Below are 27,879 nucleotides of genomic sequence, written 5' to 3' on the forward strand. Positions count from 1 at the left end.
GCAAAGGAAAAGAGTAGTGCTTTCAGGCCAGACTGAAAGAGATTTGAACTTGCAGCAGCTGGAGTAAAAGCCGGTTTAGCAGATCTGTGTTGGGAGAAGAGCTGATGCTTTTGAGTTTTTAAAACATTTTTCTCTCAAAATTATTTTTAAAAAAGACAATGCATGTATGTGATACAAAGTGAAAAGAAGTCTCTCTCTCTCTCACCTGTGGTCTCCAGCCATCCAGTCCCCGTCCCAGTACAGATGACTTCTGGTTGTTTTCTTGCAGCAGCGGGCTGTCTATATGTTGTTGTCTGTATGTTGGAGATTATCCTATTTGGGAGTTTAGTGCTAACTCTACTGCTCCTTCTTTGATACACTGATTTAAACTCTTCCTTGAGATAACCATTTGGATTCATATTTTTGGTGTTGGAGCAGTCTCGGTAGAGTATTGTCCTGTAGTAGCATTTCTGTTGGTGCTTGGTTGGGAAAGAGGCTACTGTTGGAGCTGGTAAAGGTGGTGCTTTGGACAGGCTCAATATATTTTGAGGGAAGGCCCACACCTGTTGGAAATGGTGCTGCTTTTTTGTGACTGATATTCAGTCTCTGACTGTTTTGGAATGGGCTGGGTCAAGAAGAGTCTTTCCTTGGGCTTTTTAAGCAGATGGGCTGTATAAATAACGAGTTAATGGGAGTACTGATCTGGTAGTACTGTGTTCCGTTTTAAGAGGAATGTAGTTTTTTAGTCTAGTGGCAGTGGTAGTCATCACATCATGGTAAGGAATGAAGCAGATAAGTATTAATTAGCAGGAACCAGAAGGCTGAACCTTTAGGCTGAGTGACCCAGTTTGAGAAGAGGTGAGGCTTATGGGCTTTTGTCCTGCCTATTCCTGACTTGAGAACACTTTTGATGAGGTGAGAGTGATGAGTAGCTGACAGCAGAATCCATCTTTTTGACACTGTGGTTTGCCTTCCCTGCCTATGTGTGATGTCTGTTAACTTCCTGTTTAGAGGCAGTCCCAGTAGGGTCTGAATAGAGGCTACATTCAAATACTTGTCTAGGAACAACGTTAACCAGGTTCCCTGATCAGCACTTCAGATGTAAGTTATGGCAGTAACTTTTACTGCCGTTTTTAGCGTAAGGCCGTAGGGTGGTGGGGAAGGGAAACGTGAGAATTCTGTTCTGAATTTCAGTCTTAAAGTACATTCAAAAGTCGGTGTGCTGCCTGCCTCCCCTTTTTTGGACTAATGTCTCTCCTTACCACCCACCGCCCCCACCTTCCCCCCACCCCCACCCAGATCTCCAGGTTGGGTTTTGTTTAGAGAACAGCAGTGTGGAAGAAGAGTCAGTGTGTCAATAATAGTATCCTAATCTTCTGCTGGGACCTCTGGATTAAGCGTTGTCTCGTATGTTGTATGTAAACTAGGCCTGTTGTTATTTTAATTTAATTTAATTTATTTATTTTTGGCTATGTTGAGTCTTCCTTGCTGTGCAAGGGCTTTCTCTAGTTGCAGAGAGCCAGGGCTACTCTTCGTTGCAGTGCGCAGGCTTCTCATTGCGGTGGCTTCTCTTGTTGCGGAGCACAGGCTCTAGGCATGTGGGCTTCAGTAGTTGTGGCTCGTGGGCTCAGTAGTTGTGGGTCGTGGGCTCTAGAGCGCAGGCTCAGTAGTTGTGGCGCACGGGTGTAGTTGCTGCAAGACATGTGGGATCTTCCTGGACCAGGGCTCGAACCCGTGTTCCCTGCATTGGCAGGCGGCTTCTTAACGTGCCACCAGGGATGTCCCTCTTGTTTCAATTTACTGATTTTTCCTTCCTTCCTTACCTCCCCCACCCATCAAGCTGAAGGTGCATATTTATGGGAACAGCAGCTGTACTGTCCTGGTTTCTAGACTCTGGAGCTTATTCCATGTTAGCCACCTCATTGGGAGTCATGCTGACAAGTAGCCCCTCTGCACTCAGCTCAGGATGCTCATTTAGTTCATTGAGAAAAGCCAAACCAGCTTTGGTTGATTAAAACAATTGCTAGAGAAGTCATGATTTGAGCCATACTGGAACTGAAGGACTTTCTTCTCCAGACCACTTGCAGTACTTAAAGCTCTGCTTCATTACATATTAAGGCACAATAGCCAGGCATTTTCTGAGTCAGTTTAGAGGGGAAGAAAAAAAAGACACACAGTCAGATTGACTATAAATCTAGTCCTGGCATAAAGCTGTTCACCTCTTGCTCAGGAAAAATCCAGCCTATCAGGCAGTGCCACACGAAGTTGCAGTTCTCTTGCATTGGCTAAGCAAGCAATCCTGGGAATTGGATACATAAGGAAGTTCAGCTTCTGTTGAAAAGAACTGGCTTTGGTGGGGGGAAGCGTCTATTAGCCATATAGTTTATCTTCAGTAATCCCTGTGATGTTTTTTCTGTAGGTACTGGTTGGGGATTTTGGTGGCTCCAGAGTCCATGAAGCAGAGAGCCTTCTATATTTGCGTAGTAGTGATGAAAGCCTCTGAAGAGTAGATTTGATTTGAAGTGCTCCTTCTTCATGTTCCATCTTTTACCTTCTCTTTTATGGATATATGAAATATCCCTATACGGTTTGAGTTTATTCAGTAGGAAAGGAGTGACCCAGGGTCATTAAGGGCTTAACCAGTCTGATATACTTCTAGATGGTATCTCAGTAATGTTTGATGTCTCCCTCACAATCCTCTGGTGTTTGCCGTAAGTTGCCATCAACCGGCAAGACGCTATCAAGAGTTCTGGCTTGTACCAAAAGCAACAGATGAATGAGGACACATATTTTGTTAATTTTGAGGTATGAAATGGTCAAATCCCAGACCTCAAAGAGTCATAATAATTGCAGAAGCTTCTTTGACTACATGTGAACTTAGTTGTTATTAATACTAACAGTAAACTATTAAGGAAAATGACAATACTTTGGCATTCCTGAGCCATTCTCTTGTTTTTTTTTTCACATCTGGCTAGTATACATTTTTAAAAGTAATTCAGGTTATCGTTACTTGAACCTGAAAGTCATGCTTTAAGCCTCCTAATAAAGCTTTCTTGATCTTGTCTCATTTATGGGGAAGGTGGAGTTTGTAATCTACCCAAAAAATAGGCTGGATATTAGGATTTAGATTAGACTTTAGGATTAGTAAATTCTCATTATGGTTGTGAGGGATTAGAAATGTTAATTGGAGAGGTTGTGCATCTCTAACCTAGAAGGTAGTTATAAAGTTAGCTTCTTGAGGATATTTAAATTCAGACTTCCTTGGAGGGAGTTTGTGGGCTAATAAGTGGCAAATTGGAATAGCAGAACACAAGCGTAGAGAGTCTAGAAATCCCGGGTCAAATCCTAGCTTTACCATTTATTTGATACAGGATTTTGGGTAAACCTCCTAAATTTTTTTTTTTTTTTTGGCCGCGTGGCTTGTGGGATCGAACCCAGGCCCTCAGCAGTGAAAGCACGGAGTCCTAACCACCAGACCGCCAGGGAATTCCCAAGCCTCCAAATTTTTGAACTCCCGTTTCTTGCACAGTAAAAGCCAGTCTTTACCTTGGGCTCTAAGGTCTTACATGATCTGCCTCTCCCTATTCTTTCTTTTTGATCTCCTGTCATCCTCCCTTTTGCTCACTCCATTCCAGCCACATTGACTTGTTCCTTAAGTGCATTAGCCACACTCTATCTCAGGACCTTTGCACTAGTTATTCCCTCTAGTGGGAAATAACTAGTTTTTCCCACAGAGATAATACAAATGACTAATTTTCTTACCTTTTTCAATCAAGCCTTTGTTTAAATGTCACCTTTTCAATGAGACTTTATTTCAATGAGACTACCCCTATTTAAAATTTCACCTTTAGCTTCCACCCCTCACTTGTAATCCTTCTCTGTTCTTTCTTTTTCATATAGCACTTACAGCTTTCTAACACACTTATTTGTTACATTTATTGCTTATTGATTCCCCTGGTATGATGGAAGGTCTATGAAAGCATGGATTTACTTTGGTGTTTTGTTTAATGCCTAGTGCAGTGTTTGGCATATAGTTAATACTCAATAACTATTTCTTGATCAAATAGGAATAATAATAACTTTTCCTAACCTCGTATTTGTTTATAACAAAACTATGAAATGTGGTATGATACAGGATATTAAAATGTTTTTGGAACTTTGAAGCATTATACAAATAATGATGATAAAATGATTGCCTTCCCATTGAAATGGTAAATAACACTTGATTATGGAAAAAAATCTTCATATGTATTCACATATATTATCACATCTCCTAAACTCCAGCCCTCTGTTTCCAGTTGTCTACTTTGTGCTAGACATATCCATCTCTGTATTCCATTGGTACCTCAAGCTCAGCATTTTCATCATCTATTCCCATTTTGTGATTCATTGAGTCACCTAAGCCAGAAATGAGAGCATCATTGTCAATTCTCTCTCTCTCCCTTATCCATTACTTTCCAAATATTTCTGAATCTATACCTTTTTTCTGTATCTCCATTGCGGGTCTCCTAATTCAGGACCACAGCAACTCTTATTTGGAATATTGCCATGATCTCTTACAGTTCTGTTTGTTTTTAGTCGTTTCCTTTTAAACTCTCAATCATATTCTCTTCAAAATAGTCTAATGGAGATCTGATTATTCTACTTGGCCTTCTCAAAGGTATTCAATAGTTTCCGATCATTTAAAGGTACTCTGCATAATATCAAAGCCCCTTTGTAAATCTTGACCTTTGTTTTTCTATCCAGCCCTACTTTTCTCCCTTTACAGTTTATACATGAGCAAATACAGTTCTTTTATTCTTTTTTTTTTTAATTAATTAATTTTTGGCTGCGTTGGGTCTTCATCGCTGTGTGCGGGCTTTCTCTAGTTGCGGTGAGCAGGGGCTACTCTTCGTTGCGGTGTGTGGGTTGCTCATTGCGGCGGCTTCTATTGTTGCAGAGCATGGGCTCTTGGCACACGGGCTCAGTAGTTGTGGCTTGCACGCTCTAGAGAGCAGGCTCAGCAGCTGTGGTGCACGGGCTTAGTTGCTCTGTGGCATGTGGGATCTTCCTGGACCAGGGCTCAAACCCATGTCCCCTGCATTGGCGGGCTGACTCCCAACCACTGTGCCACCAGGGAAGTCCTCCAAATACAGTTCTTTTAGCTCCCAGATCAGCTACCAAATTTCATCTCAAATGCTGCTGTCTCTGGGAAGCCTTCCTTGACTTGCCCAAAGAGACTTAGATATGCTTTCTTCTTTGATCTCACTGTGATTTATAAATATTGCTTGTCTCCCCCCAGTGGTCTGACAACATTCTGAAATAAAGAGATAGCATGTCTTTTTACTTTTGTGTCTCCAGTGCCTAGCATGGTGCCTGTCACCCAAAAAGTATTTTAAAATATGAATAATTCTGTGGGTTGAGAAAATGCTGCGTACATTTAGAAGATGCCCTATTTGTTATGTTCTGGGAGCAGAAGAACAAGTTTGGAGTCTTGGTTCTTTTTATCATCTGTGTGACCTTGGTTGAGTCACTTGAAGTCTCCAAGCCATAGTTTTCTCAGCGTAGAAATGAGGATCAGTAGCTGCTTTATCTGTTTAACTAGGTCTCTTTGTCAGTCAAATGAGATTATGCATGTAAAGATGTTTTATAAGCTAAAACACTGTACAGTTGTTAGTTATTATGTACTGACACAAGCTGAGCTTTTCTCACAACTCATTTTTTCTTGTTTATATTCATGTAAGGCCCTTTTTATCACTGAAACCATAAATACTATTCTACAACATGTGTTCTGTTCATATCCATTTTTATCAGTAGGTGTAGTGTGTTCCTGTATATCATTCTTTTTTTTTTTTAAAATACTATTTATTTGGTTGCACCAGGTCGTAGTTGTGGCAGGCAGTCTCCTTAGTTGCAGCTCGCCAGCTCCTTAGTTATGGCACTTGAACTCTCAGTTGCGGCATGCATGTGGGCTATAGTTCCCTGACCAGAGATTGAACCTGGGCATCCTGCATTGGGAGTGCAGAGTCTTATGCACTGTGCCACCAGGGAAGTCCCCCTATATCATCTTAAATGTGGCAAATTTAAAGGCTTTCTCAGTCCAGTGGATTAAAAAGTTTGCAAAATCCTGAGAAATTACACTTCTCAGGGAGTATTTCAGTCATGGATTCTGTAATTTTTCCCTCAGATTTTAAAAAATTACATTTTTGAAACTTTTGGAACTTGAAGGGAATTTTAAAAATTATTTATTTATTTAATTTATTTTTGGCTGCGTTGGGTGTTTGTTGCATGGGGGCTTTCTCTGGTTGCAGCGAGCAGGTGCTACTGTTCGTTGCAGTGCATGGGCTTCTCATCGCGGTGGCTTCTCTTGTTGCAGAGCACGGGCCCTAGGCGTGCCGGCTTCAGTAGTTGTGGCACACAGGCTCAGTAGTTGTGGCTCGTGGGCTCTAGAGCTCAAGCTCAGTAGTTGTGGCTCATGGGCTTAGTTGCTCCGCGGCATGTGAGATCTTCCTGGACCAGGGCTCGAACCGTGTCCCCTGCATTGGCAGGCAGATTCTTAACCACTGCGCCACCAGGGAAGTCCCTGAAGGGAATTTTTAAAATGTAAATATAAACTCATTTGTTGAGCACTTTCTTTGTGTAAGGCTTTATGCTATTTAAATTCTTACAGTAACTCTGTGAGGGAGATATTATGATCACTTTACAGATGAGAAAACTCAATTCCCAGGGAGGTTGCCATTTTGCTAGAATCTCAAAAATTCATAAAAGTGGTGAATCCAGTATTTGAACAACTCTGCCTGACTCCAAAAGTTGTGATCTTACCATTCTCCTAACGCTTCTTACAGAGTTTTGTTTTGCCTTTACAAAAACAAAACAAACAAAAGAAAGATAGTTATCCTCAATATTAATAGGTCTTACATGAAAATATAATGTCAAATAGGGTTTTGAAAAATTCTGCGTTAAGGCAGATTTCTTTACAACATAATGTCCCAGAGCCTTGCGTGTCTAAATATACATTGTGTATTAGGAGTGGTAAAAGAATGGCTAAAGGACGCAAAGCTTCTGGAAATTATTTGACCATGAAAGAGCATCTCTTCGAGAAGACAGTACTGCACCTTGATATTCTGCTTCCCTGTAGTTCTTCATGGGTTGTTGTTGTTGTTGTTATTTTTTAAGGGTTGTCACTCTTGAATGAGGGAATTGACTGCTTTAGTGTGCTGGTTTTTCAGAGAACTAGTATGGTGGCCTTAGACTAGGTATATTTTAGAAACTTCACTGGTGCGGGGGCTGCAGTTTTTTTCCTTATGAATCTTCTAAGGCAAATGGCACAGCTCATCCAGCTTGGCCCTCACCTTCAATGAGTTCTCAGGAGGATAACTGTTACTGAGCTGCTGCCCCCACCTTCTTTCATCTAATGTTCTAGGAAGCAGGAGAGTAAGGTTTCAGCTTTGTGAGTGAGCAGAATCCCTTGAGCCAGGAGCAAGAAACCCTTCCTTTCTGTAAAGATGGTAGTATCACACTAAGAAATCTGTAAAGCCCCCCATTCTTTCTCTTCTGTGAGTCATGCAGACAGACCTGGGGATCAGAGGCAAGAAGGAACAATACCTTTGATTTTTTTCAGTCCTTTAAAGATGATACATTAGTCTTGAAATTAAAACAAAACGTTGAGAAATTTGTCCTATGTTCTTTAAAGGCATAAAGGTTACCTGAATGGTGTGCACCACTAAATAGGTTGAGCTACCAGTGAAAAACGTTGAAAATATTTCCCCAAGAGGATAACATCTTTTGGAGGGAGGGGCACTTTTCTAACCACTCTTTAACATTTATATGGCTAGATTGATTGTTGCTATCAAATGGATTGAAGCAGTTGGTCATGTGTATTGTTACTGCCCTGGAGAGGTTGGCTAGAAGACCCTATATTAGATTCTATGGAAATCTGATGTGAGTAGCATGACACTCTTCTCATGTAGTAGTGTCCATGGATAATTATTGTGTTACTCTAATGCTCTTCTTTTCTCATTTTATAATTCAATTAGTAAAGAATGCTTGCTGAGTTCCTTGTCTGAGTGCATTGTGAATTTGAAAGTTTTGCTTTCTTAAGAGTATATTAAATCCAGATATTTTCTGCCAAGTGAATGGAAACTAGAATATGGGTCTCTCTTTTTTTAATATATAAATTTATTAATTTTATTTATTTATTAATTTTGACTGCGTTGGGTCTTCGTTGCTGCGCGCGGGCTTTCTCTAGTTGCAGCGAGCAGGGGCTACTCTTCGTTGCAGTGTGCGGGCTTCTCATTTCAGTGGCTTCTCGTTGCGGAGCACGGGCTCTAGGCACGCGGGCTTCAGTAGTTGTGGCTTGCGGGCTGTAGAGCGCAGGCTCAGTAGTTATGGCGCACGGGCTTAGTTGCTCTGCGGCATGTGGGATCTTCCTGGACCAGGTCTCCAACCCGTGTTCCCTGCGTTGGCAGGCGGATTCTGAACCACTGCGCCACCAGGGAAGCCCAGAATATGGGTCTCTTACTGCACTAGGATTCAGTCTTAAGTTTTCATTAGCCTCCATTTTTAACTCTTCACCTTCTGCTTGGAGAGCTATTTCCCAGTTGAGTTCTGTATAATGCATTAATATTGAACTGAAAGCTTTCAAGGAGTATGGGTGACTGGAAAAGGATCTTTTACAGCTGTGCTTGCAGTGGACAGAGACATCTTAAAAATAGCAAGTGCAACTTTGAAAACCCTTGAGGGTTCAAGGGAATAAGATGTCTCTAGCTTAAATAGTGGTGTAAAATTTTTTTTTTGAGATTTAATAAATTATTATACACGAAGGGGTACCATCTGTAATGAACTGTTTTGACTGTTGCATTCATACTACCGAAGCCTTGATATATATCTGGTATTAAATTGTAGGTTCCCAGTTTTGTCAAAGACAGTGGTAGATGTCACAGAAGAGTATAACCAAGGTTAGAATCTGAGCAGTTTCTATTTCCAGATTAAACCTTCTATTCTGGCTGGCTGAATACCTGATAATATTCACAGGAGGGAGTAAATACAATATGATAAAGTTGTATCAAAAATTAAAACTTAGAAGTGTCTCTAGTTATGTGTGACTTCTTTGCTGTCTTCTAGATTCACTTTGGTTGAGAGTGTGAAGATGACTGTATAAGGGGCACTTTTATGGTGCAGAGGTGTATTGGAGGAGAACAGTGAGATTTTTACTCATTGTTTTATAGCTTTAAGAATTATCTGAAGAAGCCTTTGAAAGTGGTCATTTTAATTTTGTTGTTACTGGGGCTGCTTAGCGCATCTTTCATGTGTTGCCTAGAGTGTCACGTTAGGTTTTGCTGGTTATTCTGAAAAACTTTGCACTCTCTCTTGTTCTCCTTCAGAACCAAGCATTCTTGGTGTTGTGCATACATTTAATTCTGGTGTCTGGATATGAGAAAATAGTCTAGTATTGATACTAATCTTGGGGGTATTTTTACATAATTAGTTGAAATCTTTCCTTCTTTGGTTAAACTAGAATAAGTTTTGGTCACTTTTAAAAGTATAGCTCTGCAGTTGGAAAGTCCTAGGTTCAAATTTCTACTTTGCTGCTTACTAGTTGTAAGACCTTTAACTTCTCTCTGCCTGGCAAATAGTAACTCTGTACCCATTAAAAAATAATTCCCTGTTATTCCTCCCCTTAGCCCCTGGCAACCACTATTCTACTTTGTCTCTGTAAATTTGACTACTCTAAGGACTTCACGTAAGTAGAATCATACAATTTTTGTCCTTTTGTGTTTGGCTCATTTCATTTTAGCATAATGCCTTCAAGGTTCATCCATGTTGTAGCATGTGTCAGAATTTCATTCCTTTTTAAGGCTAATATTCCATTATATATATGTGTGTGTGTGTGTGTGTGTGTGTATACACACACTTTACCACGTTTTGTTTATTTGTTCATCTGTCAACGGACATTTCGGTTGCTTCCACCTTTTGGCTATTGTGTATGATGCTGCGGTGAACATGAGTGTACAGACATCTGTTTGAGTCCCTGCTTTCAATTCTTTTGGGTGTATACCCAGAATTGGAATTGCTGGATCATATGGCAATTCTATGTTTAATTTTTTGAGGAACTGTCATACTGTTTTCTACAGTGACTGTATCATTTACATTCCCATCAGCAGTGTACGAGGATTCCAATTTCTCTATGTTCTTATTACCAACACTTGGCTATTTTCTTTCTTTTTTTTTTTAATTTTTGTTTTTATAAAAGCCATCCTAATTGCTATGGAGTGGTATCTCATTGTTTTGATTTGCATTTCTCTAATGATTAGTGATTTTGAGCATCTTTTTATGTGCTTATTGGTCATTCGTATATCTTCTGTGGAGAAGTGTCTATTCAAGGCCTTGCCCATTTTTTAATTGGGTTGTTTGTTTTCTTGTTGAATGGTAGGAGTTCCTTATACTAGATATTAATCCTGTATCAGATATATGATTTGCAAATGTTTTCTCCCATTTTGTGGGTGATTCTTTTACTCTGTTGATAATGTCCTTTGATGCACAAAAATTTTTAATTTTTTAAAAAATTGTTTATTTGGCTGCACCGGGTCTTAGTTGCGGCATGTGGAATCTTTCAGTTGCGGCATGCGGGATCTAGTTCCCTCACCAGGGATCGAACCTGGGCACCCTGCATTGGGAGCTCGGAGTCTTAACCACTGGACCACCAGGGAAGTCCCCAAAATTTTTAATTTTGATGAGATCCAGTTTACTTTTTCTTTTGTTGCCTATTTTTTGTGTTGTATTAAGAAATTTTTGCCAACTCCAATGTCATGAAGCTTTTTCCTCCTCTGTTTCCTTCTAAGAGTTTTATACTTTTAGTTCTTACATTTAGGTCTTTGATCCATTTTGAGTTAATGTTTGTATATGCTCTAAGGTAAGGGTCCAGTTTTATTGTTTGGCATGTGGATATCCAGTTTTTCCAGCACCATTTGTTGAAAAGACAGTCCCTTCTCCATTGAATGGCCTTGACACCCTTGTTGATAATCATTTGACCATATATGCAAGGCTTTATTTCTGGAGTCTCTGTTCTGTTCCATTCATCTGTATGTCTGTCTTTATGCCAGTACCACACTGTTTCAGTTACTCTAGCTTTGTAGTAAATTTTGAAGTCAGGAGGTGTAAGTCCTCTGACTCCTCTTCTTTTTCAAGATTGTTTTGGCTATTTGGGATCCCTTGAGATGCCACATGAATTTTAGACTGGGTTTTTCTGTTCACATCCTTTTTTATTTTGGGCCAAACAGTATAAAACTAAACTGAATGGGATGCTGTTACTATAATACGGCAGCTGATTCCTATCACGGAGAGTTTTAATTTCACCTAGCTCCTTGGATCACAGTATTTTTCTCTATGGTATTAGAAACAAGGTTACTCCAAATAGCTTTCGTTCTTGTAAATGAATTTGTTTGTTATGGTTGGAACATTTTATTTATTGTTAAAAGTTTGGTTCAAATTTTTAAAAAAATCAAGATACACAGTGAAAAGTTTTTCATCATTGTTTCTCACCTGCTTAGTTTTTTTGTTTGTTTGTTTGTTTGTTTTTGCTGTATGTGGACCTCTCACTGTTGTGGCCTCTCCCGTTGCGGAGCACAGGCTCCGGACGTGCAGGCTCAGCGGCCATGGCTCACGGGCCCAGCCGCTCCGCGGCATGTGGGATCTTCCCGGACCGGGGCACGAACCCGTGTCCCCTGCATCGGCAGGCGGACTCTCAACCACTGCACCACCAGGGAAGCCCTCACCTGCTTAGTTTTAAGCCCCATCATTGTTATTCCTTTCTTTTCTGTCATTTCAGAGTTTTTTATATATATGCAAGCAAATGTGAATTTTTTTTTAGTTTTTCTTTTTACGCAAAAGATGGCATAGTTTTCCACGTCTTGCTTTTTTTCATTTAATAACATAGGAGATTTTTTTCAAATCTATATGTAGAGAATTTACTTATTCTTAAAATGAAAATTTTAAGGGTGAAAATCTTTTCATGGATACCAGAACTTCGTTGGGAAAGAATATTCGACTTTATGGCTGTATACCTTTCCTATTGCCTGTAGGTCTTACTCTTTAATAACTTCCATTGCTATTATTCTCTTAGTCAGCATTGAGTAAACATAATTCGAGTACTGCTAGGTTATTAAACTTATTGTAGGAATGCTGATTACGTAGTTCATAAAATCTGTTTTGTAATTTCATCGGTAATCCTAAATCCCAAATTATGTCAGAAAATCCTAGGCTCTGATCAGTGATAACAGGGTTATTTTTCCATTTCCTGGAGTATAGACCCCAGGTGGTTTTCTCTCTCCTAGACTGGTTTGGTTTAGGAAAATGACAGTTAAAGAGAAAACTTGGGTCTCTTTTCCATGGAGCTCTGTTTACTTTGTAACCACTTAAATCGGCTGGTTGTGGGGAACTGAAAAAGCCTGACCATTCATATATTCATATGAACATTCATAGGTATTAGGTGTTTATTGTACACCTACTATGTAAAAGACATACACATAGGTGTTGTAGAGTATGTAAAGATAAATGATACAGCCTCAGTCCTCAAGAAGTTACATAGTACAGAAGAGAAGACAGGTATTAAAATAACTGCAATACTAGATACAATGTATTTATAAATTAAGTAACCAGCATAGGAGGAACAACATATCAGCACCTTTTACAACTTGGGTCAGAGTGTGAGTTAAGCTTACCAAATCCTGAAAATTCTATTTTCAAAACCTCTCTTTATTCCATCTATCTGTGTCTTTACCAACTTCTGTTGTTTTAGTTTTAGCCATTGTAATAGTTTGCCCATGTCCATTTAATACCTTGGATATGTGGTTTCTTTGTTTTTGTTTTTTCTGGCTGCACTGTGTGGCTTGCAGGATCTTAGTTCCCCAACCAGGGATTGAACCCATGTCCACGGCACTGAAAGCTCCAAGTCCTAACCATTGGACCGCCAGGGAATTCCCTTGGATATGCTTTTAGTAATAACTAACATTTACTGGGCTTTTCTATGTGCAGGCACTATTTTAAGCACTTCACATTAATTAACTTGTTTCATCCTCACAATACTCTAAAGGTAGACGCTGTCATCATTCCCATTTTACAGATAAAAAAACTGAGGCGCAGAGAGCTTAAGTGATTTGCCTAAGGTCACATACCTAGTCAGTAAAAGAGCTGGGACATAAAATCAGGAAGTTTGACTGTTACACTTAAATTCTTGAGTATTGGGGCTTCCCTGGTGGCGCAGTGGTTGAGAGTCCGACTGCTGATGCAGGGGACACGGGTTCGTGCCCCGGTCCGGGAAAATCCCACGTGCCGCGGAGCGGCTAGGCCCGTGAGCCATGGCCGCTGAGCCTGTGCGTCCGGAGCCTGTGCTCTGCAACGGGAGAGGCCACAACAGAGAGAGGCCTGCGTACCGCAAAAAAAAAAAAAAATTGTTGAGCATTATGCTGTACTCTTCGTGTGTGTGTGTGTGTATTATACAATGTTTGTCATTGTTTTAGTGGCTGTGCAATATTTCGTTGTATGCATATATTTTAATTTGTACTTAATCTATCCCCTCTGAGGAACATTTAGGGTGTTTCCAGTGTGTGGGAATACTGTCATAACCAGGGTTCCAGTGAAACATCTTACATACATCTTTATACATTTTAGTATATCTGTAGGTAAAATTCCTAGACATACAATTACTAGACCAGAGGGCATGCACATTTAAAATTTTGTTAGATACTAAATTATCTTCCAATAATTTGTATTTATATTTAACATATTCACACCAACAGGCTGTGAGAGTTTCTAAAACAACTCAATTTAAATCTAAATTTGAGGGAAGTAGTGTGGCTGGACAGTGATGAGTACTGCCTTCAAGTGCCTTTGAAAGCACTTTTGTGCCTTATTAGAATTTCCTTCCTTAAGTGCACATATCTTTGGATTTTGATTATTGGCCATGTAACTGTAGCCAGTTGTTGGGAAGAGGAGTATGCATTTTAGAAGCAAATTTTACTTTTTTGAAATGTCCTTCAAACCTCTCAATTGTCAGTCTAAATGTAAAAGTTTTGACAAGTTGATTTCTTGTCACCACAATCTTTTAAAATCAGGACGACTTCAGGAATAAGGAGCATATATAGTTCCCAGCTGACTGTTCTCATGGAAACTCCTTACTGGAGTTCTTGTTAAACTCCCAGTAGGCAGAGGCAGAAAGCCAAACACTGCTAAATCAGCAGGGTTATATGGTTTTTAGGGAATGGGGATGTTAAGGCAATAAGACCAAATGCCTTATACGACTCATTTCCTTTCCAACTAGTTTTCTGCTCATTGTTCAGTTATTTATCTTCTTCCTCATCGCATTTCTCTGTTTTTAGGGTGAAGGTGATTCGTTTTATTCAATAGATTTAAATTTTGTTTAGTGAACTTAGTAGGCCTTCACTTGCCCAGAGTAGGGGGTTACCTTTGGTGGTACCATCACCCTACATACATTCTTTATTTTATCCCACATTCATGGCCTACTGGCAGCAGTAAAATGAAACAAACTTAGTTTTCGTACACATCCTTAAGCAGTGATAGGAAATTTGACTAATTCAAGGGTATGAGATGTGTTCAAAGTTACCATCTCCTTTGGAATTAAAAGAGCATTGGAGACTGTTTCATTAATTTATTATTGTTGGTGGTGATGTCTTGTTTAATTCCTACTCAGGAAGTCTGTCATTTTATTTCCAAGGAGCAAAACTTGTCTTTTAGATCTGTTAATATCAGTTCTATTAAGTTTTGGATTACTATAATATTTCCTTCTGTTGACCAAAAGATTTAGATCCACTGCTGATCTTTATCTTCCTTATTGCTTGACACTGGTTTTGGGAAATGAAGAGGAACAGAAACTGGAAGCTCCAGATGTCTTATCATGAGTACTCCCTGTTTGTAGTGTAAGTCTAAATGAAGGCAACTGTGAACGGGGTTCTAATTTTTTTTTTTTAAATAAATTTATTTATTTTTGGCTGTTTTGGGTCTTCGTTGCTGCGTGCGGGCTTTCTCTAGTTGGGGTGAGCAGGGGCTACTCTTCATTGCAGTGTGTGGGCTTCTCATTGCGGTGGCTTCTCTTGTTGTGCAGCACGGGCTCTAGGTGCACAGGCTTCAGTAGTTGTGGCTCGCGGGCTCTAGAGCGCAGGCTCAGTAGTTGTGACGCTCAGGCTTAGTTGCTCCACGGCATGTGGGATCTTTCTAGACCAGGGCTCGAACCCGTGTCCCCTGCACCGGCAGGCGATTCTTAATCACTGCACCACCAGGGAAGCCCTGGGTTCTAATTTTAAAATGTCGGAAGCTTAAAGATTTTGATATTTGGGGTGAAATTTATTCTTGAAGTTTTCTTTTATCTCTTTTAGCTTAGCAAGAAATATCTTTAAACAAACCTTAATGAAGGAGAAAGGATTTCTCTTCCATTTACTAAGTAAAATTGATGGCTTTTTTTTTTTTCACTTTCTTTTATGCTTTGGATAAAATTAGGTTAGGGTCACTTTTGCGACTTCACTTTTAAAGAGGTAATATCAGTAAAGAGCAAGTGCTAGTGTTTATCAGAGTAAACTCCACGGAGAGAAGAATTTTGCCTTATTCACTGTTGTAGCCCTTGCACCTAAAACAATTCCTGCCATATAATATGTAATTAATTTGTTGAGTGAACAGGAAGTAGAAAACTAAATTGTGATATCCCATAGTTGGCATTCTGTATACCATTTAAGATGAATGAACTAGTTACATGTATCAACCTGGATGAATTACCAAAGGTAATGTTAAAAAAGTAAGTTGCAAAGTGATATACAAATGTATATTATATAATCCCATAAAAATTTTAAACTTGCAAAATGATATGTTTTATGTAGTTACACCTGCACACATAAAGTAAAAGTACTAAAAAAAACCACAAGGCTTCCCTGGTGTCGCAGTGGTTGAGAGTCCGCCTGCCGATGCAGGGGACACGGGTTCGTGTCCCGGTCCGGGAAGATCCCACATGTCGCGGAGCGGTTGGGCCCGTGAGCCATGGCCGCTGAGCCTGCACGTCCGGAACTTGTGCTCCGCAACGGGAGAGGCCACAACAGTGAGAGACCCGTGTACCGCAAGAAAAAAAAACGAAAACAAACAAATTCAGTGTAGTGGTTACCTTTGGGGAAAGGAAGAGAGAAGTAGGATTGGAATACTTAGCTACAGTTTTGGTATTTTTGCTTTTTTTTTTTTTTTTTTTTTTTGCAGTACGCGGGCCTCTCACTGTTGTGGCCTCTCCTGTTGCGGAACACAGGCTCCAGACGCGCAGGCTTAGTGGCCATGGCTCACGGGCCTAGCCGCTCCGTGGCATGTGGGATCTTCCCGGACCGGAGCAAGAACCCGCGTCCCCTGCATCGGCAGGCAGACTCTCAACCACAGCGCCACCAGGGAAGCCCTTAGCTTCAGTTTTATTTGTAATGTTATATCTCTTAAGCTAGTGTGATAAGTAAATGGTTGTTATATTATTCTCTACACTTTTTTGTGAATTTGAAGTGTTTAATAAAAGTAAATGAGAGGGCTTCCCTGGTGGCGCAGTGGTTAAGAATCTGCCTGCCAATGCAGGGGACATGGGTTCGAGCCCTGGTACAGGAAGATCCCACATGCCGGGGAGCAACTAAGTCCGTGCGCCACAACTGCTAAGCCTGCGCTCTAGAGCCCTCAATCCACAACTACTGAAGCCCACGTGCCTAGAGCCCTGCTCCGCAACAAGAGAAGCCACTGCAATGAGAAGCCCGCGCCCCGCAACAAAGAGTAGCCCCCACTCATGGAAACTAGAGAAAGCCCGTGTGCAGCAACGAAGACCCAATGCAGCCAAAAATGAATAAATAAAATAAATAAATTGAAAAAAAAATAAATGAGAGGGGGACTTCTCTGGTTGGTGCAGTGGTTAAGAATCCGCCTGCCAATGCAGGGGACACAGGTTCGATCCCTGGTCTGGGAAGATCCCATGTGCCACGGAGCAACTAAGCCCATGCACCACAACCATTGAGCCTGTGCTCTAGACCCCACGAGCCACAACTACTGAGCCCATGCGCCCCAATCGCTGAAGCCCATGCACCTAGAGCCAGTGCTCCACAACAAGAGAAGCCACCGCATTGAGAAGCCTGCACACTGCAATGAGGAGTAGCCCCCGCTCGCTGCAACTAGAGAGAGCCCGCGCATAGCAACAAAGACCCAACACAGCTGAAAGTAAAATAAATAAATTTATTTAAAAAAAAAAGTAAACGAGAAGTATAGATCAGGAGTCAGCAAAACTAAGGGCTGGTAGACCAGATTTTGCTTGCTGCTTGTTTTTGTCCAGTCCATGAGCTAAGAATTATGAATGCTTTTTATGGTTTTAAATGGTTGAACAAAATCAAAAGAAGGATATTTCATGATATGTGAAAATTATAGAAAATTCTGATTTTGGTGTCCATAAATAAAGTTTCATTGGAAATTATCACCCTTATTTATTACATATTGTCGATGACAGCTTTCACACTGCTACAATATCAGAGTTAATAGTCACAACAGAGATAAGGCCCTGGGCTTCCCTGGTGGCACGGTGGTTGAGAGTCCGCCTGCCGATGCGGGGGACACGGGTTCGTGCCCTGGTCCGGGAAGATCCCACATGCCGCGGAGCGGCTGGGCCTGTGAGCCATGGCCGCTGAGCCTGCGCGTGCAGAGCCTGTGCTCCGCAACGGGAGAGGCCACAACAGTGAGAGGCCCGCGTACCGTAAAAAAAAAGGATAAGGCCCTCAAAGCCTAAAATATTTACTGTCTGGCCCTCTACAGAAAACGGCCAATCTGTGGTATAGATGAATTCTTTTCCTAGAATAATGGTGATATAACTGGGCAATGAGCTGCTATTTGGTGAGTACTTGTAATAAGTTGGAGGTAGTTATCCCCAGATTGTGTTTTTTGAAAGAACATACAAATCAAAGAAAAGTCAGCCAGATGTTGACTTTAATGGAAGTTTTAAAAATGGTTGCCCAGGGACTTCCCTGGTGGTCCAGTGAGTAAGACTCCATGCTCCCAATGCAGGGGGCCCTTGTTAGGGAACTAGATCCCACACGTGTGCTGCAACTAAGAGTTTGCATGCCGCAACTAAGAGGTCCGCATGCTGCAACTAAAGAGCCCGCATGGCACAACAAATACCCCGCATGCTGCAACCCCACGTGCTGCAGCTAAGACCCAGCACAACCTAAATAAATAAATAGATAAATAAATATTTTAAAATTAAAAAGAAAAGGTTGGCTAGTAGTAGTCTCATCTTCTTGAATAAGTCTAAGTCTAATGTATTTTCCCCCTTTGAATCACTCCTTAACTTGCTTATTATTAAAGTTCCTGATTCTCATTTAACCTTGGATATTTGACAGTTTTAAATACCTACCAGAGCTTTGTGATTTGGGATTGGTGTTTTGGTAGCTTATTGTTTATTATTTCCGACAATTTTCAGTAGAGCAGCAGCATTTTAAAGGAATGTAATATTTGAATATGCAAACATACAAAGTCACTGAAGTAGGAATATCTCTTTCAGTAATCCTTCTTTTACATTTAGGTGTATGAAACTTTGGCCAAGTGTTTAGTTTTGGGAACTTAACCTATATAGCAGTAGTGGTGTTTTGAATCCATTGCAGTATAGTTGGTGTTTTTTAAAGACATAGTGCTAGGTCCCTACAGAAGAAATTTTTCTTATGCAGATACTTCCACTTCAGGGCAACATGATGTAATTTTGATTATTTGTAAAAACGTCATGACTTATTTCCCTGAGAAACATTAATCTTTCCCTTGCACTTCATTGGGTAGTCTGAGACATTCAGCGCCAAAAGTCAGGTAATCCTATTTGAGGTAACTGTCTTGTTCCCATTCTCCCCAGGTTACATAAGACTGTTCTGCTCTCATTATATTAGAAGAAACGGAAAAATAAAATCAGTGCTCTTCATCTTTTCTTCTTTTTTTTTTTTTATTTTTTATTTTTTTAAACATCTTTATTGGGGTATAATTGCTTTACAATGGTGTGTTAGTTTCTGCTTTATAACAAAGTGAATCAGTTATACATATACATATGTTCCCATATGTCTTCCCTCTTGCGTCTCCCTCCCTCCCACTCTCCCTATCCCACCCCTCCAGGCTGTCACAAAGCACCGAGCTAATATCCCTGTGCCTTGCGGCTCATCTTTTCTTCTTATAAAAAGTGTTTTAAGCGATATTGTTTTAGTTTTCAAAGCCATAGCTACAGTATTTTTTATTCAACTGGAAATGTTTGGTTAATGAATTTTTCTTTTTTAAAAGACCCTTCAAAAAGGGATCTTAATACTGTTGCCTTGGATATAAAAAGCAATGAAGCATAAAATATCTGGTCTGATGACATTTTTTTTTTCTAAGAAATTTATGGATGTACAAGTAGGATATAGGGAGATCTTCTAAACTTCTCTGTAGTTAATATTTCAGTCAGTATTAGGAATTGCTTTCTTGGTCTGAAAATATTCCGGTCCACTCTTACAGGTTCACAAGCTGTTCAGTTTTTATGATCCCCCCTACTTTCCTTTTTGTTTCAGATTATCCCCTTTATCTGCCCTACTTGTTGGAGTAGAGAATCCAGTTCCTGTTTGAGTGGGGTTTTTGCTTGGGGATAAGCAAACTGTCTTAGTGTTAGGAGCCAATATATTTCATACCTGATCTCATGCAGACCTCTTTAATGCTACTTAGAGATTTTCTTGTTAGAGGGGTTTTTGAAGGACCATTCTTTTTTTTTTTTTTTTTTTTGGCGGTACGCGGGCCTCTCACCGTTGTGGCCTCTCCTGCTGCGGAGCAGAGGCTGCGGATGCGCAGGCTCAGCGGCCATGGCTCACGGGCCCAGCAACTCTGCGGTAGGTGGGATCCTCCCGGACCAGGGCACGAACCCGTGTCCCCTGCATCGGCAGGCGGACTCTCAACCACTGCGCCACCAGGGAAGCCCGGCAGGCGTATTCTTAACCACTGCGCCACCAGGGAAGTCCCTCTGTTTTGGGTTTTTTTGGTAAACTTTTTTTTTTTTAATTGAGGTGTAGTATAAATACAGAAAATGTTTTATAAGGTGACAACCTAGATAGAGATATAGAAGATTACCTCCACCCAGGAGCCTTTTTCATGCTCCCTCCTAGTCATTATCCTTCCCCACCCCTAAGGGTATTTGACACTATTACTTTTCTTACTTCCTCTGATAGTATTTGTGTTAAACTTCAGGGTTTAGGTTGCTGGTAACACTAGCCACAGACCTCTTTGAGAGTAAAATCATGTTGGTGGTGTTCACTCTAATCTAATGGTTCTTAACTGGGAAGGATTTTGCCCCCTACAGGACATTTGGCTGTGTGTGGGGACATTTTTGGTTCTCAAAACTGGTGGTGGTGGTACTACTACTGGTGTCTAGTATGTAGAGGCCAGAGTAAGCATCCTACAGTGCACAGGACAGACCCTAGAACAAAGAATTATCTGGCCCAAAGTGCCACTATTACTGAGGTTGTTAATTTTAATGTTGAAAATATAGAGAACATACTTTGAAGATATTTAAATTTGACAATCAGACATTTACCACTTTTCTCTTTCCAAATCTTTCCTTTTATGTTGGCCTCCATTTATCTCATTAGTGTGATATGAGGTGGTTTTCCTGAAATTCTAGTAACTGGTTGTCTCATAAGTGTACCAAGATTGTCACAGATTGAAGTGAATTCTTAACTTGCCCAGTCAGGACAGTAGGTTAGATTCCAAAGCAATTTCTCCATCTCTGATCATTAATGGATAGTTAGATCTAGTTCTAGCATAGCCTGTTGAGCAGAGGAATTCAGTGTGGTAATTATTAAAGTAGCGGATAGATTTTTAAAGTTTATGCAAGTCATGTAGCTGTGATAATTTATTTTATCTTAGCTTCTTCTTTGTTGGAGGCTCTTTTTTTTTAATGTCTATTTATTTGGCTGCGCCAGGTCTTAGTTGTGGCACGAGGGATCTTCATTGTGGCGTGCAGGATCTTTTAGTTGCGGCATGTGGGCTCTTAGTTGCAGCATGCAGGGATCTAGTTCCCTGACCAGGGACTGAACCCAGGCCCCCTGCATTGGGAGCTCAGTCTTAACCGCTGGACCACCAGGGAAGTCCCTGGAGGCTCTTTTAAAATCAGAGATTGAGTGGAACATGAGCATATAGAGGGTAGCTCTGTGTGTGTGTGTGTGTGCGCGCGTGTGCGTGCGCGCGTGTGTGTATATATAATATATGCGTTATAGGCATTGTCTGTGATTTAGTGATAAAGCTAAGAGCAGTCTTTACAACAGAAGCGAAAGATGAGAAGCTTAATGCAGAGTAAAATATCTGAAGCTTTAAGCAAAGCTGCTCATAGACTAGGAGCTCTGCCCTTTGAAAGCTAGAGAGGGAGAGACACTGGTGGATACCTAGTGAAAAAGAATCCATGTGCTTAGAAAATCTATGGCAAAATGTTAATTTGACTAGTAAAACATGTCTTTTCTCTGTGGCACTTAGTTGATGACAGGTGTTTAGGATGTTTGGGTTGAAATTTTTGTTCGTCTGTTTGTTTATTTTAGTTTTTTGGCCGTGCCACGTGGCATGCGGAATCTTAGTTCCCTGACCAGGGATGGAACCCATGCCCCCTGCAGTGGAAGCGTGGAGTCTTAACCACTGGACTGTCAGGGAAGCCCCTTGAGTTACATTTTTATTGTCAGATGTGTGTGAACATTTAAATGTAACTTGTCTGAAAAGAACTTGGCACCCCTATAAAGGTACAGGGAAGGTACAGATAGGAGAGAATGAAAACAGCAGTCAAGTATTAAGAAATGAGATGTTCTCAGGCCTGGTCCCTAGGAGTCAATAGCATGCTGCTGATACAAGGATGAGAATAAGTTAGGGATTTGAGACTATAGTATTTATTTATTTATTTATTTAAAATTAAATTAATTTATTTATGGTTGCGTTGGGTCTTTGTTGCTGCGCACGGGCTTTGTCTAGTTGTGGTGAGCGGGGGCAACCCTTCGTTGCGGTGCGCGGGCTTCTCATTGCGGTGGCTTCTGTTGCAGAGCATGGACTCTAGGCGCGTGGGCTTTAGTAGTTGTGGCACACAGACTCAGTAGTTGTGACTTGCGGACTCTAGAGCGCAGGCTCAATAGTTGTGGCGCACAGGCTTAGTTGCTCCATGGCACGTGGGATCTTCCCGGATCAGGGCTCAAACCTGTGTCCCCTGCATTGGCAGGTGGATTCTTAACCACTGCGCCATCAGGCAAGTCCCTGAGACTATACTAGTTAGATACCTTGTGGATCCCCCTGGAGTTGCTTTGTCTTTTGGAAGAGAATTATTATTTTGTAGTTGTTAAATACTAACTTAATGCTCTAGATGATTTTCATGTTTCTTTTTCCTAGGGATAGACAGTGAAATTCCCCAGTGCCCTTGGGAGGGTAAACCACCCTCATAGAAAAGACTGGTCTAGGAACATTTTATGTCTCATGAGAGATGAAATAGTTGATGTAATTTGCTTCTTCTATATGCTGATTAAGTCACTGAGAGTAGGGTATAAGAGTAACTTTTTATTATTTGCAATACTTGAACAGTAGAGATGTTTGTCGCCTCTACAATTTTTTTTTTTTTTATGGCCTCACCACGTGGCTTGCAGGATCTTAGTTCCCCGACCAGGGATTGAACCTGGGACCTGGTAGTGAAAGCACCCAGTTCTAACTGCTGGACCACCAGTGAGTTCCCTCTACAACAATTTTATTTCCTATAAACCCAGGACGGAACACATTGAGGAATACTACTTTGAAAAAAAAAAAAAACAGTACTCCTTAATTTAGATACTATCTCAGAACAGGAAATCTTGTTCTCATTTTCTTTAGTACCTGTGTAAGACCCAGTCCATATTCTGCTGTATCAGTGTAGTTAGTTTTTATTTGCTTTAACCAAATTTTTAATAAATACATCCTCCCAATTAGTGGTAGATACTTCAGTATCATCAATCACTAATTTATAACTCTGAAGTAATTGAAGACTGATATTTTTCCCCATTAAAATAGGAATTATTCTGTTTTACCTAATGAGCATAAATCACCTGTTTTTAAAGACTAAATCAGTGCATTATTCTGGAAGTAATTCCCAATTTGTGCATCAAGCTTGGGACAGCAAAATGGTTTTCTTTGTAGTACTGCTTGATTGCATGTACTGTTTCTAAATATGTGGAGAAGAACTCCCATGCCTTAAGAATTAACTTCTCATTTTGATTAGTTGAGCTTATCTACACTTAATGAAAAAATGGAAGCTTATTGATCATATGAATGCGGTTCTACTCTTCTTTGATCTGATTGTTACTGTAATAGTAGTAATTTCAAAATCATGAGTTGATTTCTCCAAATAGACTAGACCCGCTGAAAACAGAACTATAAGGAGTTTGCAGGAGAGGACTAACAGCTATGCAGCTTGGGTTTTTAGCTTGGGATTTTTAACTTTAGCTTGGTTTTGGGGGGTTTTTGTTTGTTTTGTTTTTTTGTTTGCTTTTGACACCAATAAATAGCTTGTGGATTTTATACAAAATAATCTTAGGTGTATGTTAAAATTTTTAAGTTGGCTTTTTTAAAAAAATAGATTTTTATGGTGGGCGGGGGTAAAAAAAGAAAAACTAGATCTTATTTTTTAACCTTAGCAGTGGTTCTAATTTTGATCCATTTGTTCTCTGAGCCCAAGGATATTATATCAAAACTGGCACAGGGCTTCCCTGGTGGCACAGTGGTTGAGAGTCCGCCTGCCGACGCAGGGGACACAGGTTTGTGCCCCAGTCTGGGAAGATCCCACAAGCCGCCGAGCGGCTAGGCCCGTGAGCCATGGCCGCTGAGCCTGCGCGTCCGGAGCCTGTGCTCTGCAACGGGAGAGGCCACAGCAGTAAGAGGCCCGCGTACCGCCAAAAAAAAAAAAAAAAATACTGGCACAAAAAATTTAGCAAATTACTTATAAAATTTGTAAAGAGCAGAGATGGGGAGCTAAATAGTTTTTGTTAATTTGTTTCTGATATTGCTGAGGCTTTTAAAAAAGTATTTGATTCTCTGAAGTTCATATTTGTCTTTTAGGAGTACCTTCCAGCTTTTAGTTATAATTAATTTGAATCCTGTTTCCTGATAGATAATCACCTTTTTCCTCACGATGATTATTACCCTTTATAATTTGACCTTCCCAGATGTTTATCTATCAGATGTCTTTTGTACATATCTAGATTGTATATGTTTATTAGCCTTTCAGAAGAAGTCCTGGATGAAGTCTTCTAGGATTAGAAATCAAAGAGTTTGTATTTTTTACTTCAGTTGTATTTGGCTGATATTTTCTTTAGTCCAGTGGCATAGAATGGAGATTGGCACAGCAAGCATAGTGAACTGGGCTCTTGAGTTTTGGCCAAGAAATGCTGAAGTCATCATGCTGTAGTGGACCAAGTGTGGACATTGGAGCCAGCATCTACTGAATGAGTTAGCTGAATGACCGACTTCATTCAAATTTCTTAATTTTACCAAGTTAGTTTCCATATCTATAAAATGGGGAAAGGACCTCACTTTTCTGGTTTGTTGCGTGGATTAAATAAATATTTAGTGTGTTAAATGCTCAGTGAATGTTAGATCTTTTCTTTTTCTTAAAGAATTTGATATTCTTCAGAGCATCACAACTTGGATAACATTTACCAAGGAGTATTTCTAAATTTAAAGTTTTCAGCTTACACCATTAAATACCTTTGGTTTTGGATGATGATGATTTAGCTGAAAAGAGTAGGGTCACTGGCTACCAGATAGTTGTTAATTTTTGAGGATCTGAAGAAAAATACCTGTTGGTTTGAGAGCGTCTCTGGTACCTCTGGACTACTGATCAGTTTAATATAAAGGCAGGCATTGTAGTAAACATAGTATACTGTCTTAGCCTGTACAGTGTTGGAGAATTAACTCTTTGCTAAAGGTAATCACTCCCGACAGCTTAACTGTATCTAAGCCTTTTATGTTATCTTAAACACTGATAACCAGTGTTTTTTTAAAAATTTATTTATTTTAATATTTATTTATTTATTTGGCTGCGTCAGGTCTTAGTTGTGGCGGCATACAGGGTCTTCACTGCAGCATGCAGGATCTTTCGTTGCAGCATGCGGGCTCTTCATTGCAGCACGCGGGCTCTCTAGTTGTGGCACACGGGCTGACCAATGTTTAAATGCAGTCAAATGTATGGATTTAAATGGGCATGACCTCTGAATGATTGTTAAAAGATGGACAGTCTTCCCTACCCTGATTAAACATGAAACTAGTGAACTTCAGTTTGAAATTCATAGTTGGTCTCTTGTGGAAATGTGTTAAGAGAAAAATTGATTATTTTCTTTCCCACATTTATCACAGACATCATGTTTTCCTTTATCTCCTAAAATGATAGTATCTAGATCTGGAGACCTCTGATGGGCTCCTATTAAGTACAGCTTATTGTGACTGAGGTGGTACAACATCAACCACTTGAAGTTTAGCTTGGTGTAGATGTAGATGTAGGGTTTTCCTTTGTAGTTTGTAAATTATTGAATGTCTTATGCCGGTGATCAATACAACCTATTTCAGATTTAGCTCAGTATTCCTTTTCTGAAAACTGAAGTTAATATTAGATTGCTCAGGAAAATTTTATTTACAAATTAGCATCTTTGGGTAGGGTGTCAATTATTTTTCTCTTCTCTAGACTCTAGAAGCTTTAATATTTGGGCAAAACAAGAGTTTTGTAGGAGATTCTTTTTTTTTAAGGCATTTTAAACATGTTTGTTTATTTGTCTTAGTTGCGGCATGCGGGATTTTTTTTTTCTTTTTTTTTTTTTTTTTAGTTGCGGCATGCATGTGGGATCTAGTTCCCTGACCAGGGATCGAACCCGGGCCCCCTGCATTGGGAGCACGGAGTCTTACCCACTGGACCACCAAGGAAGTCCCTTGTGAGAGATTCTGATGGAATAGTACAGTTATGATTTGAGTTTCAGAGGCCCAAATGAGGCAGGTATTTGGGTGATATATTGATAAGAGGTATCAATTGAAAAGTAAGGAAATCTCTCCCCTGCCCCCATCATTCCCTGTTACTGTTTATAAAGAATTATTTTCTTGCAGAGATCCTAGAGTAAAGGTCCTCCAGCTAGTAGACCGCCAAAACAGTTACACTGCCTTACCTCCTCTTTGGTTGTCTTGGATTTCTTTCCCACCGCTTTCTGACCCCTAATCAGTACTCTTGGGAAATACAGACTCCTTATAAAGTGATTGGAGACATTTGTTCTGAAACAAAAAAAATGTTAATTAGGAGAAATTGTTGTAAAATATATATTACAAGGGCCTAAGCCATTTTTATAGTTTGCATGTACTGTTATGACTACTTCGCTGTGAAACCTTGCTATATGATTTTTGTTAGATGTGGATTCAACTGCCCTGAGTGGTGTGAATTGATAGGGCTAAATGAGCTAACTACGTGTGAGACAGCTTCAGGAAAAAGATATTTAGTGAATTTATCTAGTGTCTTATCAGTGTCTGTTCCCTAGCACTAGCAATAAGGGATAAAGAAAAGGAGCTTGGTTGCCAATATGTCTTCATTTTTTGGTAATTTGGGGTTTGGTATTGATGCTGTGATTTCCTGTCTTGGATGTTGGCTTTGGAAACTAAACAGTTAAAGCATCATGATTTGAGAGGAAACTAGCTCTCATGAATGAAGGCAAAGTTTGGCACTAGTCCAGAATAATGGGGGTGATAGTTAGGGTGGGGAGACTGACTTTTGTACCACAAATGACTTTTAAAAATTAAGAGATAATTCCATGTCCTGAGGTTATAAACCGGCTACAGCTGGTTTTTATCCCCCCCACCCCGCTCCTGCCCCCGCTAGGCATCATGGGTAAAAGTAAGCATCCCCCTGTTTCTTTTGTTTAATATAACAGTACGCCATGTGATTGGCAGGGCAGTGCCCGCTTGGAGACCGGGTTTGTGCAGGTCTCCCAGGGGGGCTGGCACGTATGAGGCCTCCCCTGTGCAACAGAAAGAGCTTCTCTTACGATAGAAGAAAGGGAACCCCCCCTAAAAAACAAAACAAAACAAACAAACAAACCTAAACCCATCTCTTATTTCTTTTTTTCCTCCTTTTTCTGTTTCCTCCCCTTTCTTGTCTCCAGCTTTCCTGGCAGCTAAAGGAGGGAGCAGAAAAATGTATACCTGTAAGTACATTTAACTGTCTTGCCCGCCCCACCCCCCGCCCATTTTTTCTTTTTCTAAGAGCAGAAACTCAGTTCTTCACAGCCTTTTCCTCACTATGTGTAGAAGGTGATACGCTGAGGTTCCTGATGGGGTTGAAGTAATAAGTACTGTTGCTTTTAAAAATTTGTTGCAGGATAATTGTTTCTCATACAAAGCTCCTTTTGGTTTGGATCCTCAACCCTTCTACTTCATCCTTTTGCTATAATGGTCTCTGGATTCTAGTTTTCTTCAAGCTGAAGCTGTGAGAGGAATGTTATGCTAAGGTCTTCTTTTTCTTTTTTTAAATTTCTTTTGTCTGTAGCAGTGATGGTTCTAGCTCCCCCTTATCCTCACTACCCACCCCCCCTTCCCGTGTCAGCTCCGATGCTGCTCTGTGAATGGAGTCAACCAGCTGACTGAGTGCTGGCATCGTGCCAGGGGCTGCAAAGCAATGAGAATGTGCGCGCACTCGCATGTGTAAGTGTGTACAGAACACAAAGGGAAAAGCCTGCAGTCTAGGAAATCACAGGCTATTATATAAGGAAGTCTGCGTCATCTCTGCTTACTTGTGCTGATGGACAAGGAACGGGGGAGGGCAAGAAAAATACCCTTTTGATGTATATACATGCACACACTTTTTTCCTTCCTGTCTTTATTTTAAAAAAAACA

At 40.4% G+C, this 27,879-nt stretch overlaps 1 protein-coding gene across 4 annotated transcripts in view; it reads left to right on the forward strand.

The window, feature by feature from the left end:
• The window catches only part of GATAD2B (GATA zinc finger domain containing 2B), a 79,421-nt gene that overhangs the window by 1,386 nt on the left and 50,156 nt on the right, over nucleotides 1-27,879 (forward strand). For 2 of the 4 annotated variants that reach the window (XM_089914958.1, XM_089914948.1), the window contains exon 2: nucleotides 9,642-9,700. The exons of 1 other annotated variant lie outside the window; for it this stretch is intronic. The gene's annotated coding sequence lies outside the window, so the exon portion shown is untranslated. Of the gene's footprint in view, nucleotides 1-9,641; nucleotides 9,701-16,404; nucleotides 27,192-27,879 lie in introns of those variants that run through there. One more of the 4 variants, XM_022559779.2, reaches the window with a different exon arrangement.

The sequence above is a fragment of the Delphinapterus leucas genome, chromosome 1, assembly GCF_059928025.1.
Source record: "Delphinapterus leucas isolate spDelLeu-1000000601 "Yukka" chromosome 1, BTC_Dleu_Yukka2, whole genome shotgun sequence".
Taxonomy (NCBI): Eukaryota; Metazoa; Chordata; class Mammalia; order Artiodactyla; family Monodontidae; genus Delphinapterus; species Delphinapterus leucas.